This window comes from Diabrotica virgifera, chromosome 4, assembly GCF_917563875.1.
Source record: "Diabrotica virgifera virgifera chromosome 4, PGI_DIABVI_V3a".
Lineage (NCBI taxonomy): Eukaryota > Metazoa > Arthropoda > Insecta > Coleoptera > Chrysomelidae > Diabrotica > Diabrotica virgifera.
Window position 1 is genome coordinate 129,171,714 of NC_065446.1, and position 17,610 is coordinate 129,189,323.

A 17,610-nucleotide genomic window follows, 5' to 3' on the forward strand; every position below is an offset into this window, starting at 1 on the left:
GTCCTTTTCTTGTAATATAATAAAAACAAAACTAGACTTTTATTTTCCATCAAAATGAAAATACATTTTCGCACCACGTAATATTCATATCAGCTCTTTTGTAGCTGGAATATTGTATGCGCCACTCATTTTTACGGCATTTAGCGCTTTTTATCCTTGTCTTATTTACAATATATAATAATTAGTTATTTAGGAAGATTAAAATACTCTGTATATCCGAGGCGGGAAGCTCCCGTTTCCACGAATCCTAACGTGGAGAGGTGGATGCAAGAGGATGGTCCTCGACCATCAGGAGGAGGCACAGCACGCATGCCGCGTGGAAACTTCTTCGTCTCTTGCGACTACCGTTGGTAACATTTGTTTGGCAATTGCTAAGAGCGCCAGTTTCATTTCACACGGGGCAGTGTTAAACAGTATAAGAAGCGAAGAAATACTCCTGAATGGGTCAGATTGATTCCAGCTTTTCTCTCATCATCACTTTGTGGCGTTAGCAAGAGATGCGAGAAATACTTTGGATGAAATGGTAAGAGCAAATTTGATTTTATAGCCTAAGATACAAGTTCGATTTGCAATGATCTGTTTAATGGATAGAAATTATTGGATATGTAATTTATGATGTTAACAATTATTATAAAAAACAAGGGGTGCACGATATAATTTTGTTCTGACTATAATTAATTAATAATTAAAAACGTATTTTTTATAAGTTCTAAAAAAAAATTTATTTTATATTTTTGGATTAGTTTAAACAAATAAGGTGTTTTGTAATTCTTCTTTTAAATTGGTCGTTTTTCAGTCTATTATTTTTGAAATTACGAAGTACCTAAATTCAAGTGCAAACCTTATTCTATCAGTTCTTTATAAGCATTTTGGACTTATTTCATTTTAAAATATTGTATTTTAGTTGTTAATGCCACACTTAATCGCACATCTTCTTAAAAAGAACCGCCCTCATTAACAATTAAAAAATATATTTTAGAATAAAACATTGCAAAAATTCTTATCGGAGAATGATCTTGAATTTAAGTACTTGATTATTACAAAAATAATATTTTTACTTGTGTTTTTGAGCATTGAAAATTGTTTTCTTTCTTTTTTGTTCAGTTTTAAATTGTTTATAACTCGAAAACGATCAACTCAAGAGAAAAATTATAAAAGCCCTTTTTTGTTTAGAATGATCCAAAAATTTTAAAATAAATCATCCTGGATCGATTTTTTTTATTTATAAAAAAATTTATTTTGTAATTATTAATTATTGTCAGAACAAAATTATATCGCCCCCCTTGTTTTTTTAAATTTATTGATAACATATTAAATTACATATCCAATAATTTTATCCATTAAATAGGTCGGTGCAGATCGACCTTACACCGGATCCTCTACTATTAGAATAATGTATAGAATACGAGTAAATTATTTAATCTAATTTTATTGACAGTTTTTGACGATAGGCGCAAAATCTTGGCCCATTGCATTCATATAACGCATTCACTTCTTTCGAATATTGAGAAAATTAACAAATATTTTTAAAAAAATTTAAGAATAAAAGATTACGTTACGGAGGGCGAAAGTCTCTTAGAATAAACAAAAAGTTTCTTTTGAATGAAATATTTGAAATTAAAGATCACACTCAACTTTCTCATTTTTTTTCACCCCTGTAACTTATTCAAATGAACATTATAGAAGTTTTCAAGGATTTTGTCCCTCGGTAATAATGTAATATTTCATTCTGTGTTAAAATTTTTCAAAAATATTTTTTAGTTTTTTCAGGATTCGAAAAAAATGAATGCGTTTAAATAGTAATGGATCAAGATTGTGCACTTAAGAGGATCGGAACGTATTTTCGGCTGCAATGCTATTCAAATGGGGATTCATTTTTTTCTAATCCTGAGAAAACTAATAAGTATTTTTGAAAAATTTAAACGCAGAATGAAAGATTACGTTATTAGCGAGGGCCGAAAGTCCCTGAAAACTTCTATAATGTTTATTTTAATAAGTTACAGGGGTGAAAAACTAAGAGAAAATTGAGTGTGATTTTTAATTTCAAATATATTATTCAAAATAAACTTTTTATTTATTCTAAGGGACTTTCGGCCCTCGGTAATAATTTAATCTTTCATTCTGCGTTTAAATTTTTCAAAAATATTTATTGGTTTTTTCAGGATTTGAAAAAAATGAACACAATGCCGTGGTAATATTTTCCAAATCTATCTTTGTCTTACAACGCACTCAGCCGAATATAATATTGTCAGCATATATTGTCAGTCAGACACTGGCAATCAGTGACAATTTTAAATATTTGACATTACATCGGGAATATGTTGAGTTATTGATTAAATATTATTGATATATAGTGTATTTCATAAATAATTGATTTAAGACGTGAACTTAATAAAAAGTTATTTATTGTGTATTATTTGTGGAAGATCCAGGCAGAGAATACATCAGGAGAATATATTTTGTGATCCAAGTATTTTGTTGTTAAAGATGTTCAAAATTGTAAGCGTTCCATAACAATATATTATTAAAAAATCACTTTAACACTTTTCCTCTTTTCTCGATTGAGTATTAGTCTTTGTTGTACAAATAAATTATTACAATCACTGAATATATAGTTAGTGAAAAAATATCACATTTATTAACTGAATTAATAATTTGTAATTATAAAAATAAGAGTTATCCAAGAACATTCAGAACCCATGTCTTTAAATTAATGATGACATTTTCAAGTAGAATGACATTCTAGTAATGTTTACATATCCATACCAGTGTGAATTTTACTACACGTAATTTGCCGTGTAAAGACAGAAAAAGTAGGGATACACGTAAAATATTTGCGAATTATGTACCCATAGCCTTAATAAAACATTTAAACCTAGTTTTTTAATTTGTACTAAATGTTGTTACACTTGATCTTTTTATATCCTAATATTGTTCTGAAGTTATTGTGTTGTGCTATCTTAAGGCCATGGGTACATAATTCGCAAATATTTTACGGCTATCCCTACCTTTTCTGTCTTTACATGGCAAATTACGTGTAGTAAAATTCACACTGGTATGAATATGTAAATATTACTAGAATGTCATTCTACTTGACAATGTCATAACTAACTTAAAGAGATGGCTTTTGAATATTCTTGGATAACTGTTATTTTTTGTATAATTGCAAATTATTAATTCAGTTAATAAATGTGATAAGTTTTTCACTAAGCTATGTATTCAGTGATTGTATTAATTTATATGTACCTGCAACAAAAACTAATACTCAATGGAGAAAAGAGGAAAAGTGTTAAAGTGATTTTTTTAATAATATATTGTTACTATGGAACGCTTACAATTTTGAACATCTTTAACAACAAAATACTTAGATCACACAATATATCTTGATGTATTCTCTGCTTCTATCTTCCATAAATAATACACAATAAATCTTCTTCTTAAGGTGCCTATCCGTTCCGGATGTTGGCGACCAGCATGGCTATCCTAACTTTGCTTGCTGCTATTCTGAATAGTCCGGTTGTCGATGTATTAAACCACTTTCTCAGGTTTTGAAGCCAAGATATTCTTCTTCTCCCTGGTCCTCTCTTTCCAAATACCTTGCCTTGAAGAATGAGTTGCAACAAGCCATATCTCTGTTCATTCCTCATAACATGGCCAAGATATTCTAGTTTGCGCTCTTTGATTATGTTAATAATCTCGCATTCATTGCCTATTCTACGTAGAACCTCAATATTAGTCACACGATCCACCCACGAAATTCTCAAAATGCGCCTGTAACACCACATCTCAAATGCCTCGAGTTTTCTCAAAGAAGCCTCGGAAAGTGTCCAGGCCTCTACTCCGTATAATAACGTAGAAAATACATAGCATCTGATGATAGAGATTTTGGTAGCAAGAGGTAAATCGTGGCTTCTGAAAAGAGACTTCATCATTATGAACGCTGATCTCGCTTTTCCTATGCGTTGTTTTATTTCACTTGAGTGGTCCCACTGGCTGTTTATGTTGGTACCAAGGTATGCGTAGCTGTCGACCCTGTCAATTAGTTGTTGGTTAACCAAAAGCTGTGTATTTAATATTTCGCGCTTACTGACTACCATATACTTTGTTTTTTTCGTATTGAGATCAAGTCCGTATTCTCTACTTATATCTGATATGCGCGACATTATTCTTTGCAAACCATCTAGACTGTCTGCAAAAACTACAGCGTCGTCGGCATATCTAATGTTGTTCAGACGCACTCCGTTGACTAATACGCCTTCCTGTAGTTCTCCCAGCGCTTGCTCGAAGATACATTCAGAGTATATATTAAACAGCACCGGGGACAGGATGCATCCTTGCCTCACTCCTCTATCTATGGAGACTGCCTCTGTTAATTGGTCTTCCACTTTAATATTGGCAGTTTGGTTGTAATACAAATTATATATGATTCTCAAGTCTCTATCATCTACTCCCGCTTCTTTCAAGATGTTTATGAGTTTATCATGTTTTACTCTATCAAACGCCTTTTTGTAGTCGATAAAACAAATATACACTTCACAGTCAACATCCCTGCATCTTTGCATAAGCACTTGGACAGCGAATAGAGCCTCTCGGGTGCCTAAGGCATCGCGGAATCCAAACTGCGTCCATGATATCTGTTGTTCGCATTTTTTATATATTCTGCCATGTATCACCTTCAGAAACGTTTTGAGTAAGTGGCTCATTAGGCTAATTGTTCTGTAGTCTTCACATGTTTTGGCATTTACTTTTTTGGGTAAAGTTACGAAGGTCGACTTTAACCAGCTTTGGGGTATTTTTCCAGTTACGTATATTTTGTTGAATACGGTTGTTATCCATTTTATTCCTTGTTCATCCATAAGTTTTAGGAATTCTACATAAAACTGGTCAGGCCCTACAGCTTTACCATCTTTAGTTGTTTTAATAGCTGACGTGACTTCTTCAATGGTAATCGGGGGTCCTGTTTGGCATTCAATGTCTTCAATGGTATTCTGCCTTTCATCTGCAAAAGTTACTTCCACATATTTCTTCCACGTGTCTAGTTTTTCTTCCACACTTAAACAGTGGTTTGCCTTGGTTATCTGCCAAACACCCAACTCTTCTAGGTTTGTATAAGCCTGCAGCTTCTTTAACTTTTTTGTGCATATTGAATGAATCGTGTTTATGTTGCAATTGCTGGATTTCCGCACACTGTTCTCTTAGTCGTGTATCCTTAGCTATTCTAATTGCTTTTTAATAACTTCTTCTAACACAATAAATAACTTTTTATAAAGTTCACGTCTTAAATCAATTATTTATAGACAAGGCGAAAACGGCGGGTTCGTTGGGAAAAATATTGCCATGAGATTTTTTTTGCTTAATTACATTCATGAGACATTTCAGAATATGGTTGAAGAAGTCGCCCACATGAAAAGTGGGCCAAATTTTTTTAACAAATTTTTTTACTCAAATTGCAGAAATCAATATTTTTGGCCCGTACAATTGTTTTAGGTTTTTTGGACCATTATGGATAAAAAAGGTCTCTTATAATTTTTCTCTTAAGTTGATCGTTTTCGAGTTATAAGCAATTTAAAATTGAAAAAAAACGAAAAATGGTGATTTTCAAGGCTTAATCACTCGGTTAAAAGTTATTATTATGAAAGTCAGAAAGTGACTAAATCAAAGTTTAATGCCCCCCCTACAAGATCCCGAAGAAATTTTTGTCATTATTTTATTACTAAGCTGTTATTTTTAAGTAATAAAATTGACCGCCATGCACGTGGTAGCAGTCCGTAAATGTGAGTGCAAGTAAGATGCACAATTGGACTGCCAGAGTGGCATCTTTTTCGCACTCAGCATTTACGGACGGCTACCACGTGCATGGCGCTCAATATTATTACTTAAAAATAACAGCTTTAGTAATAAAATAATGACAAAAATTTCTTCGGGATCTTGTAGGGGGGGCACTAAACTTTGATTTAGTCATTTTCTGACTTTCATAATAATAACTTTTAACCGAGTTATTAAGCCTTGAAAATCGCCATTTTTCGTTTTTTTAAATTTTAAATTGCTTATAACTCGAAAACAATCAACTTTAGAGAAAAATTATAAGAAACCTTTTTTATCCAGAATGGTCCAAAAAATCTAAAACAATTGTACGGGCCAAACATATTGATTTTTGAAATTTGATTAAAAAAAAATTAAAAAAAAAATTGGCCCACTTTTCACGTGGGCGACTTCTTGAACCTTATTCTGGGATCTCTCACGAATGTAATTATGCAAAAAAATCTCATGGGAGTATTTTTTCAACGAACCCGCCGTTTTCGCCTTGTCTATTATCAAATACGCTAATATACGCTGTGAGCTTCGCTGGTGTCGCTCCTAGCGGACTACTAATTCAACTTTCACTGGTAATTTTTAAATTTAATATTATATTGTTATTGCTTAATATTTACAACGCAAAAAAGTAATTAAATTGTAATCGATTTTTTTAAGATTTTGCTAATCATTTTGACGTTCTATTGATAAAATATGAATTTCTTACTTCGGATACTTTCACAGTTATCGTGTAGATGGCGCTAAGATTAATTTATAATTACATATTACGGAACATTAAAAAAACTTAAATTCAATTTTTAAAACGTAAGTATATTTAAGGTAAAAATATATACCACAGCTTTGACCAACTAATATTTTTTATAATTAATGTTTTTAATTTTAATTTTGAATTAATCACTTTGACATTTATGTCAAATTTCCGGTAAACGTTTACAGACTTGCCACTACTGGCGGTCGCGAATTTGTAAATATCCCCTCTACGTACGAGCTCACAGCGTATATCAATATTATTTAATCAACAACTCAAAATATTCACGATTCATGTCAAATATTTAAAATTGTCACTGATTGTCAGTGTCTGACTGACATTATCCTGACAATATTCTATTCGACTGAGTGCGTTGTATGACAAAGATAGATTTGGAAAAAATTACCACGGACATTGTGTTCATTTTTTTCGAATCCTGAAAAAACCAATAAATATTTTTGAAAAAACTAAACGCAGAATGAAAGACTAAATTATTACCGAGGGCCGAAAGTCCCTTAGAATAAATAAACAGTTTATTTTGAATGAGATATTTGAAATTAAAAATAACACTAAATTTTCTCTTAGATTTTCACCCCTGTAACTTATTAAAATAAACATTATAGAAGTTTTCAGGGACTTTCGGCCCTCGCTAATAACGTAATCTTTCATTCTGCGTTTAAATTTTTCAAAAATACTTATTAGTTTTCTCAGGATTCGAAAAAAAATTAATCCCCATTTGAATAGCATTGCACCCGAAAATACGTACCCATCCTTTTAATGCAATTTACCCTTTTATTTGGGAATAGGTCAAAATATAACTTTGAAATTAAATTTATTTGACGTTGCGATTTCTACTTCGGAAATGGTTATCAACTTACAAAGCATTCATAAATCAAACAGATTTTGTTTTTGTTACTTAGTAAAAAATTCTGCTAATAATTTTTTATCTGACCCATTCATATTGACAATACAGACATATATTACACATTTAATTAGATGGATTTAAAATGATATTGCCAATATTTATGAGTTGCGCTTCTGGGACGACTTTATTGGAAGATAGCTCATTCGATTACATAAAGTTAATGGTAACTTATGAAAAGAATATCCGCCATATTTGTCTTTAAGACATGTAACGATGGAAATAAAATTGTCTTGTCAATAATCCCATAGTAAACCACGAGAAAAAACAGGAAAAAAAATCTGATGATATTATCCCGTCATGGTAAATATTAGGTCTTACATTTAGTTTACTCTTAAAATAGACACCATACTCTGATTTTATATGTATGTTATTTTAAAATATAATTTATGTGTCCCCGATAATTATTCACTTAAAAATTCTGTTGAGGAATTTGCCACAAAATTCGTTTCATGTAACATAATTAAAGACGCTTCTTTGATTTTTCCATTTTTACCACCTGTTTCTTTCACGACTACTGTTGAATCTTTCCACTGAACTGTATGTTCATTGTCACATGCGCATTACATATTTGAGATCTATGCAAATCTCTACTTTTAATATAAGATTGATGTTCTCTTATTCTAACGTTTAAGTAATGGTCTTGATCAGGTGAAATTCATTTAGGTGAAACATCACGACCATTAAACGTTAGGTTAGAGTAAGCGAACATAAATCTTATTATAAATAATAAAGAATCTGATATATTATCTCAAATATTATGTAAACATCAACTATTTTTAATGGGAATAAGCCACAATTTTACCAAAAAATGATTTTATTAACGTTTCGAAGCCCAAATCGGGTTTCGTTGTCAAAATACAAAATACTACTAAAATAAACAAAAATTTTGTTGCTAAGTAAAAAAATTCTTCTAATAATTGATTTAATCTGACTCATTTATATTGGCAATTCAGACATATTATACATTTTAAAGTAGAAGACTTTAAAATGATATCGCCAATATTTATGAGTTGCGTTCCTGGGACGATTTGGGCTTCGAAACGTTAATAAAATCATTTTTTGGTAAAATTGTGGCTTATTCCCATTAAAAATAGTTGATTATAATAATGCCACAAGGAAATAGCTTCAGAACAACATTATGTAAACATGCATGGGACAATGAATATATAGAGTTCAGCTGAAAGATTTTCAAGCTTAGTCCTGAATGAAACAGATGGTAAAAACAGCAAAATCAAAGAAGCGGCTCTAAGTATGTTTATTGAAACCAATTGTGCCGAAAATTCCTCGGCAGAATGCAATATGATGCGGTTACCCAAAATAAAAGAAGAAATAAATAGAATGAAAATACCACGATTAGTAAGTCAGTAACATATCGAGGATATAATATGATTTATATTTTAAGATAACATACATATAAAATTAGAATTTGGTGTTAATTTTGAGAGTAAACTAAATGTAAGAAACAATTGCTCACCATGTTGGGCTAGTATCATAAGGTTTTTCCTGATTGTTTGCTCATGATTTACTATGGGATAGTTAACACCAGAATTTTACTGTCATCATTGCATATGGTTGTATTTTTAAAGACAAATCGACAAAAATCACACATTATGATTTTTCTGACGGATATTCTTAAGTTAAAATTGATTTTATGTAATCGAATGAATGGAATATTATAAATATCATTTAAAAATTATCTACTTTAAAATTTATAACATATATGTCTGAATTGTCAATAAAAATGGGTCAGATAAAATTAAATTATTAGAATTTTTTTTCACCAAACATCAAAAACCAAAGTTGTTTAATTTAATAATGTTTTATAAGTTGAGAATAATTTCCAAAGTGGAAGTAGAAACTTCGAATAAACTTAATTTCAAAGTGAAATTGTAATAAAAAGAGATGATACTAGTAGAGATGGGAAATTATCGGTATAAATCTATAAAACATGACCACTTACAATAGTTTACAAACACAAATAAACGTCAAAATATGACAAGGTGGTAGATGAACATTTTCTGACAGAAGGAATGGGAAGACTGTATCTCTTTAATTTTTAAATAAAAATATTTTAAAAATTAAAGTAAAATTATTAACTTATTAATCATAGTCTTTGATTTGAATTAATTATGGACAGTCTTGCTTCCAAACTAATATTTTATAGGTCAATACCGATTATTTCATTCATAGGAGATTCTGACCAATAGAAAGCTACAGAAATCTGAATTAAATCGATAATTTTTGATAATCTCCCGTCGTTAAGTATATTACGTCAGATGCCCTTCGTTGCTACGAAAAAATACATTCAGTGACATTAATGACAATTAATGTTTTAAAAATTATAAAAGTGATGACTTTCAATCGTCAAATATTTATAAAAACTGTGTGTTTAATGGTACTTACATAAATAAATTACAATAAAAATTTGGTTTTGAACAGTTTTATTCATGAAATAATCGCAACAAATTGCACTCGACCTCTGAAATTAATATAGAATTTTTGCTCTCGTGACACTTTGACATAATTTCACTCGCCTTCGGCTCGTGAAATTAAAACTGTCAAAGTGTCACTCGGGAAAAATTCAATAATTTCAGAGCTCTTGTGCAATTACTACTGATAATTTCCCACTTTCCGACTACTATTTTCATCCCTTTTATTTCACAACGCATTATGTTGTCCATTTTTTTCGTAATTTTGCCGATTATTAGCGCGCTTATGACGGTATATGTAATCCAATTTTAGATTTGTTTGGGAAATTTTTAATAAACTGTCACACAAAACACCTAATTTTGATAATAAAAATTCTAATAAATTAAAGAAAAATTGATATCTTTAGAAATAGTTAGCAATCATGTAAAATAAAATGATGATACCTATATCAGTGTTAACAATAACACATCATAAATGGTTTTATATCCTTTTACCCAGCAAGAATTATATAGAGAGGTTCAAAATTATGGAATGAGAAAAATTCCGAGACAGGTCAATTTTTATATTTAAGTTATAATGTTTTGGCATATATATCATACTAGTGACGTGATCCATCTGGGCGTGATGACGTAATAATTTTTTAAATGAGAATAGGGGTCGCGTGCTAGCTCGTTTGAAAGTTATTCAATTCTCTATTCAGTAATATATGCATTAACCTAATTATTTATATAGTGTGTCCAAAATAATTCCTTCTGAATTAATTTTTTGAAATAATTATTTGACACAAAAAAAGAATATATGTAATTTATTTAATTCAAAATACATTTTACTGTGGTCAGAAATCAGAAAAAAATATTTATTTGACAAATAAACATTGCTTTTCGGTTAAATTCAATATTCAAGCTGCCACCCACGAGCCTCTTAGCAGTTTAAACATAACATAACATATAATTTAAACGGAAGGCATTATTTATTTGTCACATAAAACATTTTTCTGTTTTCTGACAACAGTAAAATGTATTTTGAATTAAACAAATTAAATACATTCTTCTTCTTATGTAAATTATATTAATTTAAAAAAATATTGTTTTGGACACCCTGTATAAATAGTAATTTTAATTATTATGTTACTGAATATAGCATTGAATAACCTTTACAATGTGCTATCACACGACCCCTATTGTCATTTAAAAAAAATATCGATTAAGTCATCACGCCAATACGGATGTCGTCACTACTATGATATATATGCCAAAAAATCATAATTTAAAAATAAAAATCGACCTGTTTCGAAATTTTTCTCCAAAGTGGCGTATTCTCGAAAAAATGAATTTAATCGATAATTTTGAACCTCTCTGTATATCTATGAATTATTGGGGGAAGTCGTATCACTCATCATCCAGCCTCAAAAGTCCACTGCTGAACATAGGCCTCCTCCCCTCGTTTCCAACCCCATCTATCCTGCGCCGGTCGTATCACTACATGACTTTTATCTTTAATTATTTTATTAATAGCAAAATTTTAAATTCTTGGTTTCGTTAGTCTCGTTAGACTATACAATTCGGCTTTTCGCATTTAGACGTCACTATTGGCCAATTTTTAGGTTGTAGATACGTTGTGATACTATATTAGTTCTTCATCATCTGGACCATCTCAGAGTGGTTGGGGGTAGTTACCCCCTACGATAGGGGTTGATGAAGTAAACACTACTCACAGTATATTCATTTATTATCAACTCCGGTACGACTGTAAAGAGTTGGTGTGCTAATGTACGTTCACCCTCTGGTGTATCTCAATTATCCATGATGATTGATCACGCAATGAAATTAGAATGCCTCCCGATATTTTCTGTGTATATAAATAAAAGAGAAAGTGTTGAAATTATTTATGCTGAGTCGGCTTTGGCTATGAATTAGGAATATGTAATATTGAATCGCTGACACCGCAGGATTGACAACAGGTACACTTGTGTGGAGTAATCTGGGTCACGTAATATGTATAATAAACAAATGTGTGTTTGTTTACCAAGGACATTTAAATTTAAAAGAGTGTGTCTTGATCTTAATTGGATGCTTAATAATGGATGCTGTGAATCCCAATACAATATGGTTCATTCTCTATAACTAAAACAGATCTTGATGGCAAATTCTTTATAGTTTTCTTAACTCTGTACAAGTTTCTTCGCAGCCTGCGCGCTTAGAACCAAGGTGGCTACCTTGGTATTGTTCCTCATTGTTCCTCATTTGCTTTATCAAAAAAGTCGGATCCCATGAACCCAGATCTTGTTGTATGGCGGCCTTTATATACGTCTCTTCGGTATTGGCTGTCATCCATCTAAGGTGGACGACAGCTTGCCTTTCAGAGCCCACAAGTTTGCCTGTGAACCTGTTTTCCTTATTTGAGATGGCGCTTTTTATGGCCATAACTGCCTCTTGGTCTTTGTCTAGTGTTATTAGTAAGCCCCCTTCCCTACTGCTACGCATGATTTGGATAGCCCCCTTTGCCTGCGTGTTGCCAACGGCCTTCTCTACGCCCTCCAGGAGCTGGGAATATGTATCATCTTTTTTAGTTACTATAAATCCGTCGGTATGTCTATCCTTCCGTATGGTCGTGGTGTGTACCGACACCTGAGCTACCTCAGTCTTGTGGAAAATGGCCTCAGCCATCTTCCTTAATTCCGTAACCGGCATGCAGCTGACGTGGTGGAGAGCTACCGAATCTCCCGCTTTAATCTCCTTTCTGACACGTCCAAGGGCATTCCAAAGTTGCTCCGGTGTTTGACACTTTAGTTTTATAATTTTCTCTTCCGTAGTGTTTCTTTCCCCCTCTCTCAGCACCATATAGGCGTGTTCCATAACTTCGTATTCTCCTTTCAGGGCAGTTAGGGTGGAGTATCTGTCCCTGTACAATCACTGAACCAAAAACACCATGTTTGGGTCTTTGGGTTCAAGGGCCACCACTTTAGTGTTACATTTAGATTCTAGGGGTTTTCCAACTTCTACTTTCGTTTTCCGATAAATATTCTCGGGCCAGTCGAAACGGGTGTGCCTCAGGATGTCCTCGTATGTCCCCGGGAGGGGGAAGGGCATGCCAAGCATCTTTCTGCGTGCTCGTTTCAGCTGTTTTTGGTTTCTGTGTTGACGCAGGGGGAGTCCTGGACTCAGCGGTACATTGGCATTCCTTGCCAAGGTCCGCTTGAGTTTCACTGTCTATAGTTAGGGGTTCTACAGGTAGAACCAAGTGTCTATTTAGCCAATCCCTCAAGTGTTAAAATTTTACAAGGAATGCTTCCTTTTAAAGTTGCTCACAGTGTCCTTAATAGTCTTAGCCGTGTTTGGTATATCTTGTATTTGTTTTGTTAGCTTGCCTAACTGTGCAGTGAGATAGTCTAGATATTCTAGTAATTCCATTGCTGCACTGCAGGTCCTTTTTTGTATTCGGCCACATAGCCTGAAGAAGGGAAATTATGGAACTATCGGTAGTAGAAGGAAAGGTTTAAGACCGAAGACATAGAGGAAGATCTCCAATACGATGAACAGACCAAATGAAGACCAAATGGAAAATCCCTACACAGTGTCGTTTATCTGGCACATGATCGCAGCCAATGGAGACCGCAAGCTAACAATATTTAAAGTGTCGCTACGCCTTGATAAGGGCTCAAGGAATGAGGAGGAGGGTATGACTGTTAAAAGTTTCTGTCTTGTGTTATATTAATATCAATTCTCTTTAGCGATATCTCCTGCATAATCGTCTCCCTTCAGGTATTTTTTCATCTTCCTCTCCTACTCCTTTTAGGACACATCGTTAATTTTATCCTCTTGTATCATTCCATTCATCCATTCTCATTTCGGCATAGGCATTCGTTGTTCTTTTTTCGTTTTAAATACCTAATCATATTCAATTCAATACATACACCATAGTTTCAGAAATAGAGAAAGCAAACTGAGTTCTTTCTTCTTGTTCTTGTTCGTCTTCCTCTTTATAAGCAATTATGCTTGTTTATTGGCGGATGACACTATCGTCTTAGCCGAAAATATTGAAGATCTTCAGAGACTGGTTAACAGAATAGCGATATATAGCCAAGAATACGGTCTAACAATGAACATCAAAAAGACAAAATTTATGAGAATATCTAAAACTCTAAGAAATAACGAGAGTTTCCTCATAAACGGAACCAACGTCGAACGAGTAGACCAATACGCATATCTTGGAACAATGATCAACTCCACAAATGATTACTTCCAGGAGATTAAAATTAGAATAGAAAAGGCTAGAGCGAATTTTAAAAAAATGAGAAAAGTGCTCTGCACAAGAGATCTAAGGTTAGAGCTAAGAGTAAGGTTGGTTAGGTGCTACGGTTTCTTGACTCTGTTTTACGGAATGGAAGCTTGGACCTTGAATGCGACATTAATGAAAAAACTGGAATCATTCGAGATGTGGGTATAGAGAAAAATTCTAAAAATATCATGGACAGAACACGTCATAAACAAAGAGGTTCTGAGAAAGATGAATAAAGAAATGGAAGTCTTAAATACAATCAAAACCAGAAAATTGGAATATCTCGGACATATTACATGTGGAACTCATTATACAGGGAAAGATTCAAGAAAAAAGAAGCATAGGGAGACTCAGAATATCGTGGTTGCGCCACCTGAGAGAATGGTATGGATGTACAGGAATGGTACTTTTATGGAAGGTTGTCACTTTATCTTTTTTGCGGTCGACCGATACTTCTTCTAACGATTGGTGATTTATCTCTTACTATTTTGATCACACATGTCTCCTCCATTCTGCATATATGGTTATTCCATTGTTTTTTTCTATTTAGTGTCCATTCGTTTATACATTGTATGTTATATTGTCTTCTAATGTGTTCACTCACTTTTCGATCTCTCAGAGTATTTCCTGTAATTCTGTTCAGCATCTGTACCGTTTCCAATAGTCTTTGTGTTGTGGCTGTATCGGGTCTTGTTTCTGACCTTATAAATTATTGACTTCATCTCAGTGTTAATATATCGGTTTCACCATCTAGTGTTATTGAGACATACTGCTAATCAATTTGCTTTTTGTACTTGATTTCTCACTTCTTTGTCTAGGTTTCCATAGCTTGACAATGGAATTCCAAGGTATTTTATTTCCATTACTTGTTCAATATTGATACCATCAATTTCTGTTTTACATATAATTGGAACTTTACCGATTTCTATTGTTTTAGTTGTCTGAGATGAAATTGTCATATTGATTTCTTTTGCTTTTATGTTAAATCTGTGAAATAATCTTTGCGGACTATCTTCATCTTGGGCTATCCATATTGCGTCGTCTGTGTAACAGAGTACTTTTACCTATTTGTTTCCCATTCTGTATCATCTTCCTTTATTGACGTTTTTGATGATTTCATCCATGATTACATTGAAGAGCATAGGACTCAATGAGTCTCCTTGCTTTATTCCACTGCCTATGTCTATAGGTTCTGTAAGTTGTCCATCTATTCTGACTTCCATTTTGTTGTTTCGTATATGTTTTCAAAAGTTTTTATGATACCTATCTAGGGGGACTTTTCTATTAGGCAGAAGATGGATTACATATTTGCGTCATACTCTGTCAATTGCTTTCTTTAAGTAAATCAGACATATAAATGCTGATCTACGACACTCTAGTGATTTCTCAGTATTTTGCTTTATGCGACGAATATTGCGTCTGCTAAACTTATCCCCGAGACTAGAATTTTAGTTGTAAGGTTTAGTAAGGTTTGGGGTAGTATTTAACATGCTTATTAGGGTGCATCGAAAAAATTAAAGTTGGAAATATTATATTATATTATATTATATTATATTATATTATATTATATTATATTATATTATATTATATTATATTATATTATATTATATTATATTATATTATATTATATTATATTATATTATATTATATTATATTATATTATATTATATTATATTATATTATATTATATTATATTATATTATATTATATTATATTATATTATATTATATTATATTATATTATATTATATTATATTATATTATATTATATTATATTATATTATATTATATCTAATACCGTGAAAAAGTTGCTAGTGTTATTTTTCAGCATATTAGTATTTTTAATTTTTTTTCTAAGCGAATTTTCTGCCCCCCCCCCCAAGACCTTGAATTTTATTATATATCTGCTTTTTATGGAAATTTCAATTTATATTATTTGGAATAAAATATGTGCTAACTCGATCTAAGAACAATTAAAGAAAACTTAAAATGTTTTCAATTACAAACGATATTTAAAGTTTTATTTGTTTTTTTAGTCTCCCCAACCCCTTTGAAATATCCCGCTTCGTGAATCCGTGCGTGTAATTTTCACTTATGTTTGGTGCGCTGCCTTACTTTGTTATTATTGTTGTTTTTAAATTAAAGATTTTTAAAATAGATAAACCAGGACCATGGGGAATAAAATCAAGATGTACTGTGAACCGCCCCATTTTTGGGCAACCACCAAATATACCTGAAAATGTTTTACCGAAATACAAACAAGCGATGATGTTTTTTGGTTGCAAGAGGATAAAAAAGTCAGCAAGAAAGAGCCAGAATTTTCTGGTATTGCCGAACAGGTTGCCATTAAATTGGAGGAAATATGGAAAAAGGCTTTAATTCCAATAATTTAACATACAAGACTTATTCAGCTTTAAAAGCCTATCATGACAAATATATGAAACTTATGAAACCATTTAAGAACAGACAAAACAGTGAATTTTACAAAAATAAAATTCAATGCTTTAAGAACAAAACTCAGTTGTCAGATAAACGTCAAAGTGGAAACCAAGTTTTTAAATTGCTCTTTAAAAAATATTAGTTTTAGACGTTATTTTCTACAGTTTATAGTAATAATCATAGAAATCGGACGTACCTTCGGTACAACTATAATTGAGACTACAGATAACCCCCATTGTCTTAATTTAGTTTACATTTTTTACGGCTGCAATATCGTTTGCTGAACGACGTAAAACTACAATATCAGTGTCAATAGCGGAGGTAGGCCGCCTGATCCACCACCCATAAAATCTAATATATTTGATAGTCAAAGTGATACAGAAATGGAACATTCTGTAAGTACTCCCATTCCTATAAGTTTGACAAACAAAAACAACAACCAGTATTCAAATACACCGAATATGAATGTTTGTAATGAAACAAAACTGATCTCAAAAGAGGTAAGGCAAACATTTTTATTTAATAGTAATGACCTAGGACCATATCACGTTTATATTGAAAACAGTTCTACAGATTTTAAAGGTAAATTAAATTGACTAAGTTTTCACTTTAATGGCATATAAAACAACATAATGCTATTCCACATCCCACCAGAATGAAAACAATGGGAACCTTATCTGGTTACATCTCCGAGGCTTCTACAATTTGCAAGCCATACGGATGCTGAGACTAAGGAAGATGAGGGAATTCTACAATTTACAATTCACGTCCCATCTGCTCAGCGCGGTAAAGTTCCAACGAGAATGGTTTCCTTCATACTCCACACAGAGTAAATGTAAATCAAAAATGAATAACCATTTTCAATTTCGTTGCAAAACGAAAATACAGCCGAACCATATTCCAGTCCAATCAGAGAGTGCTGCAAGCACCTCTACCGGTTTCGAAACTTATTAGTCTCTCATCAGGAAGCACATATG

The 17,610-nt window shown here is 32.3% G+C and overlaps 1 protein-coding gene across 1 annotated transcript in view; it reads left to right on the forward strand.

The window, feature by feature from the left end:
• The first annotated feature begins 390 nt into the window (after nucleotides 1-390).
• LOC114329331 (sodium-dependent dopamine transporter) overlaps nucleotides 391-17,610 on the forward strand; it is a 333,781-nt gene continuing 316,561 nt past the window's right edge. Inside the window, exon 1 of the mRNA XM_028278387.2 lies at nucleotides 391-523. The gene's annotated coding sequence lies outside the window, so the exon portion shown is untranslated. The remainder of the gene's footprint in view (nucleotides 524-17,610) is intronic.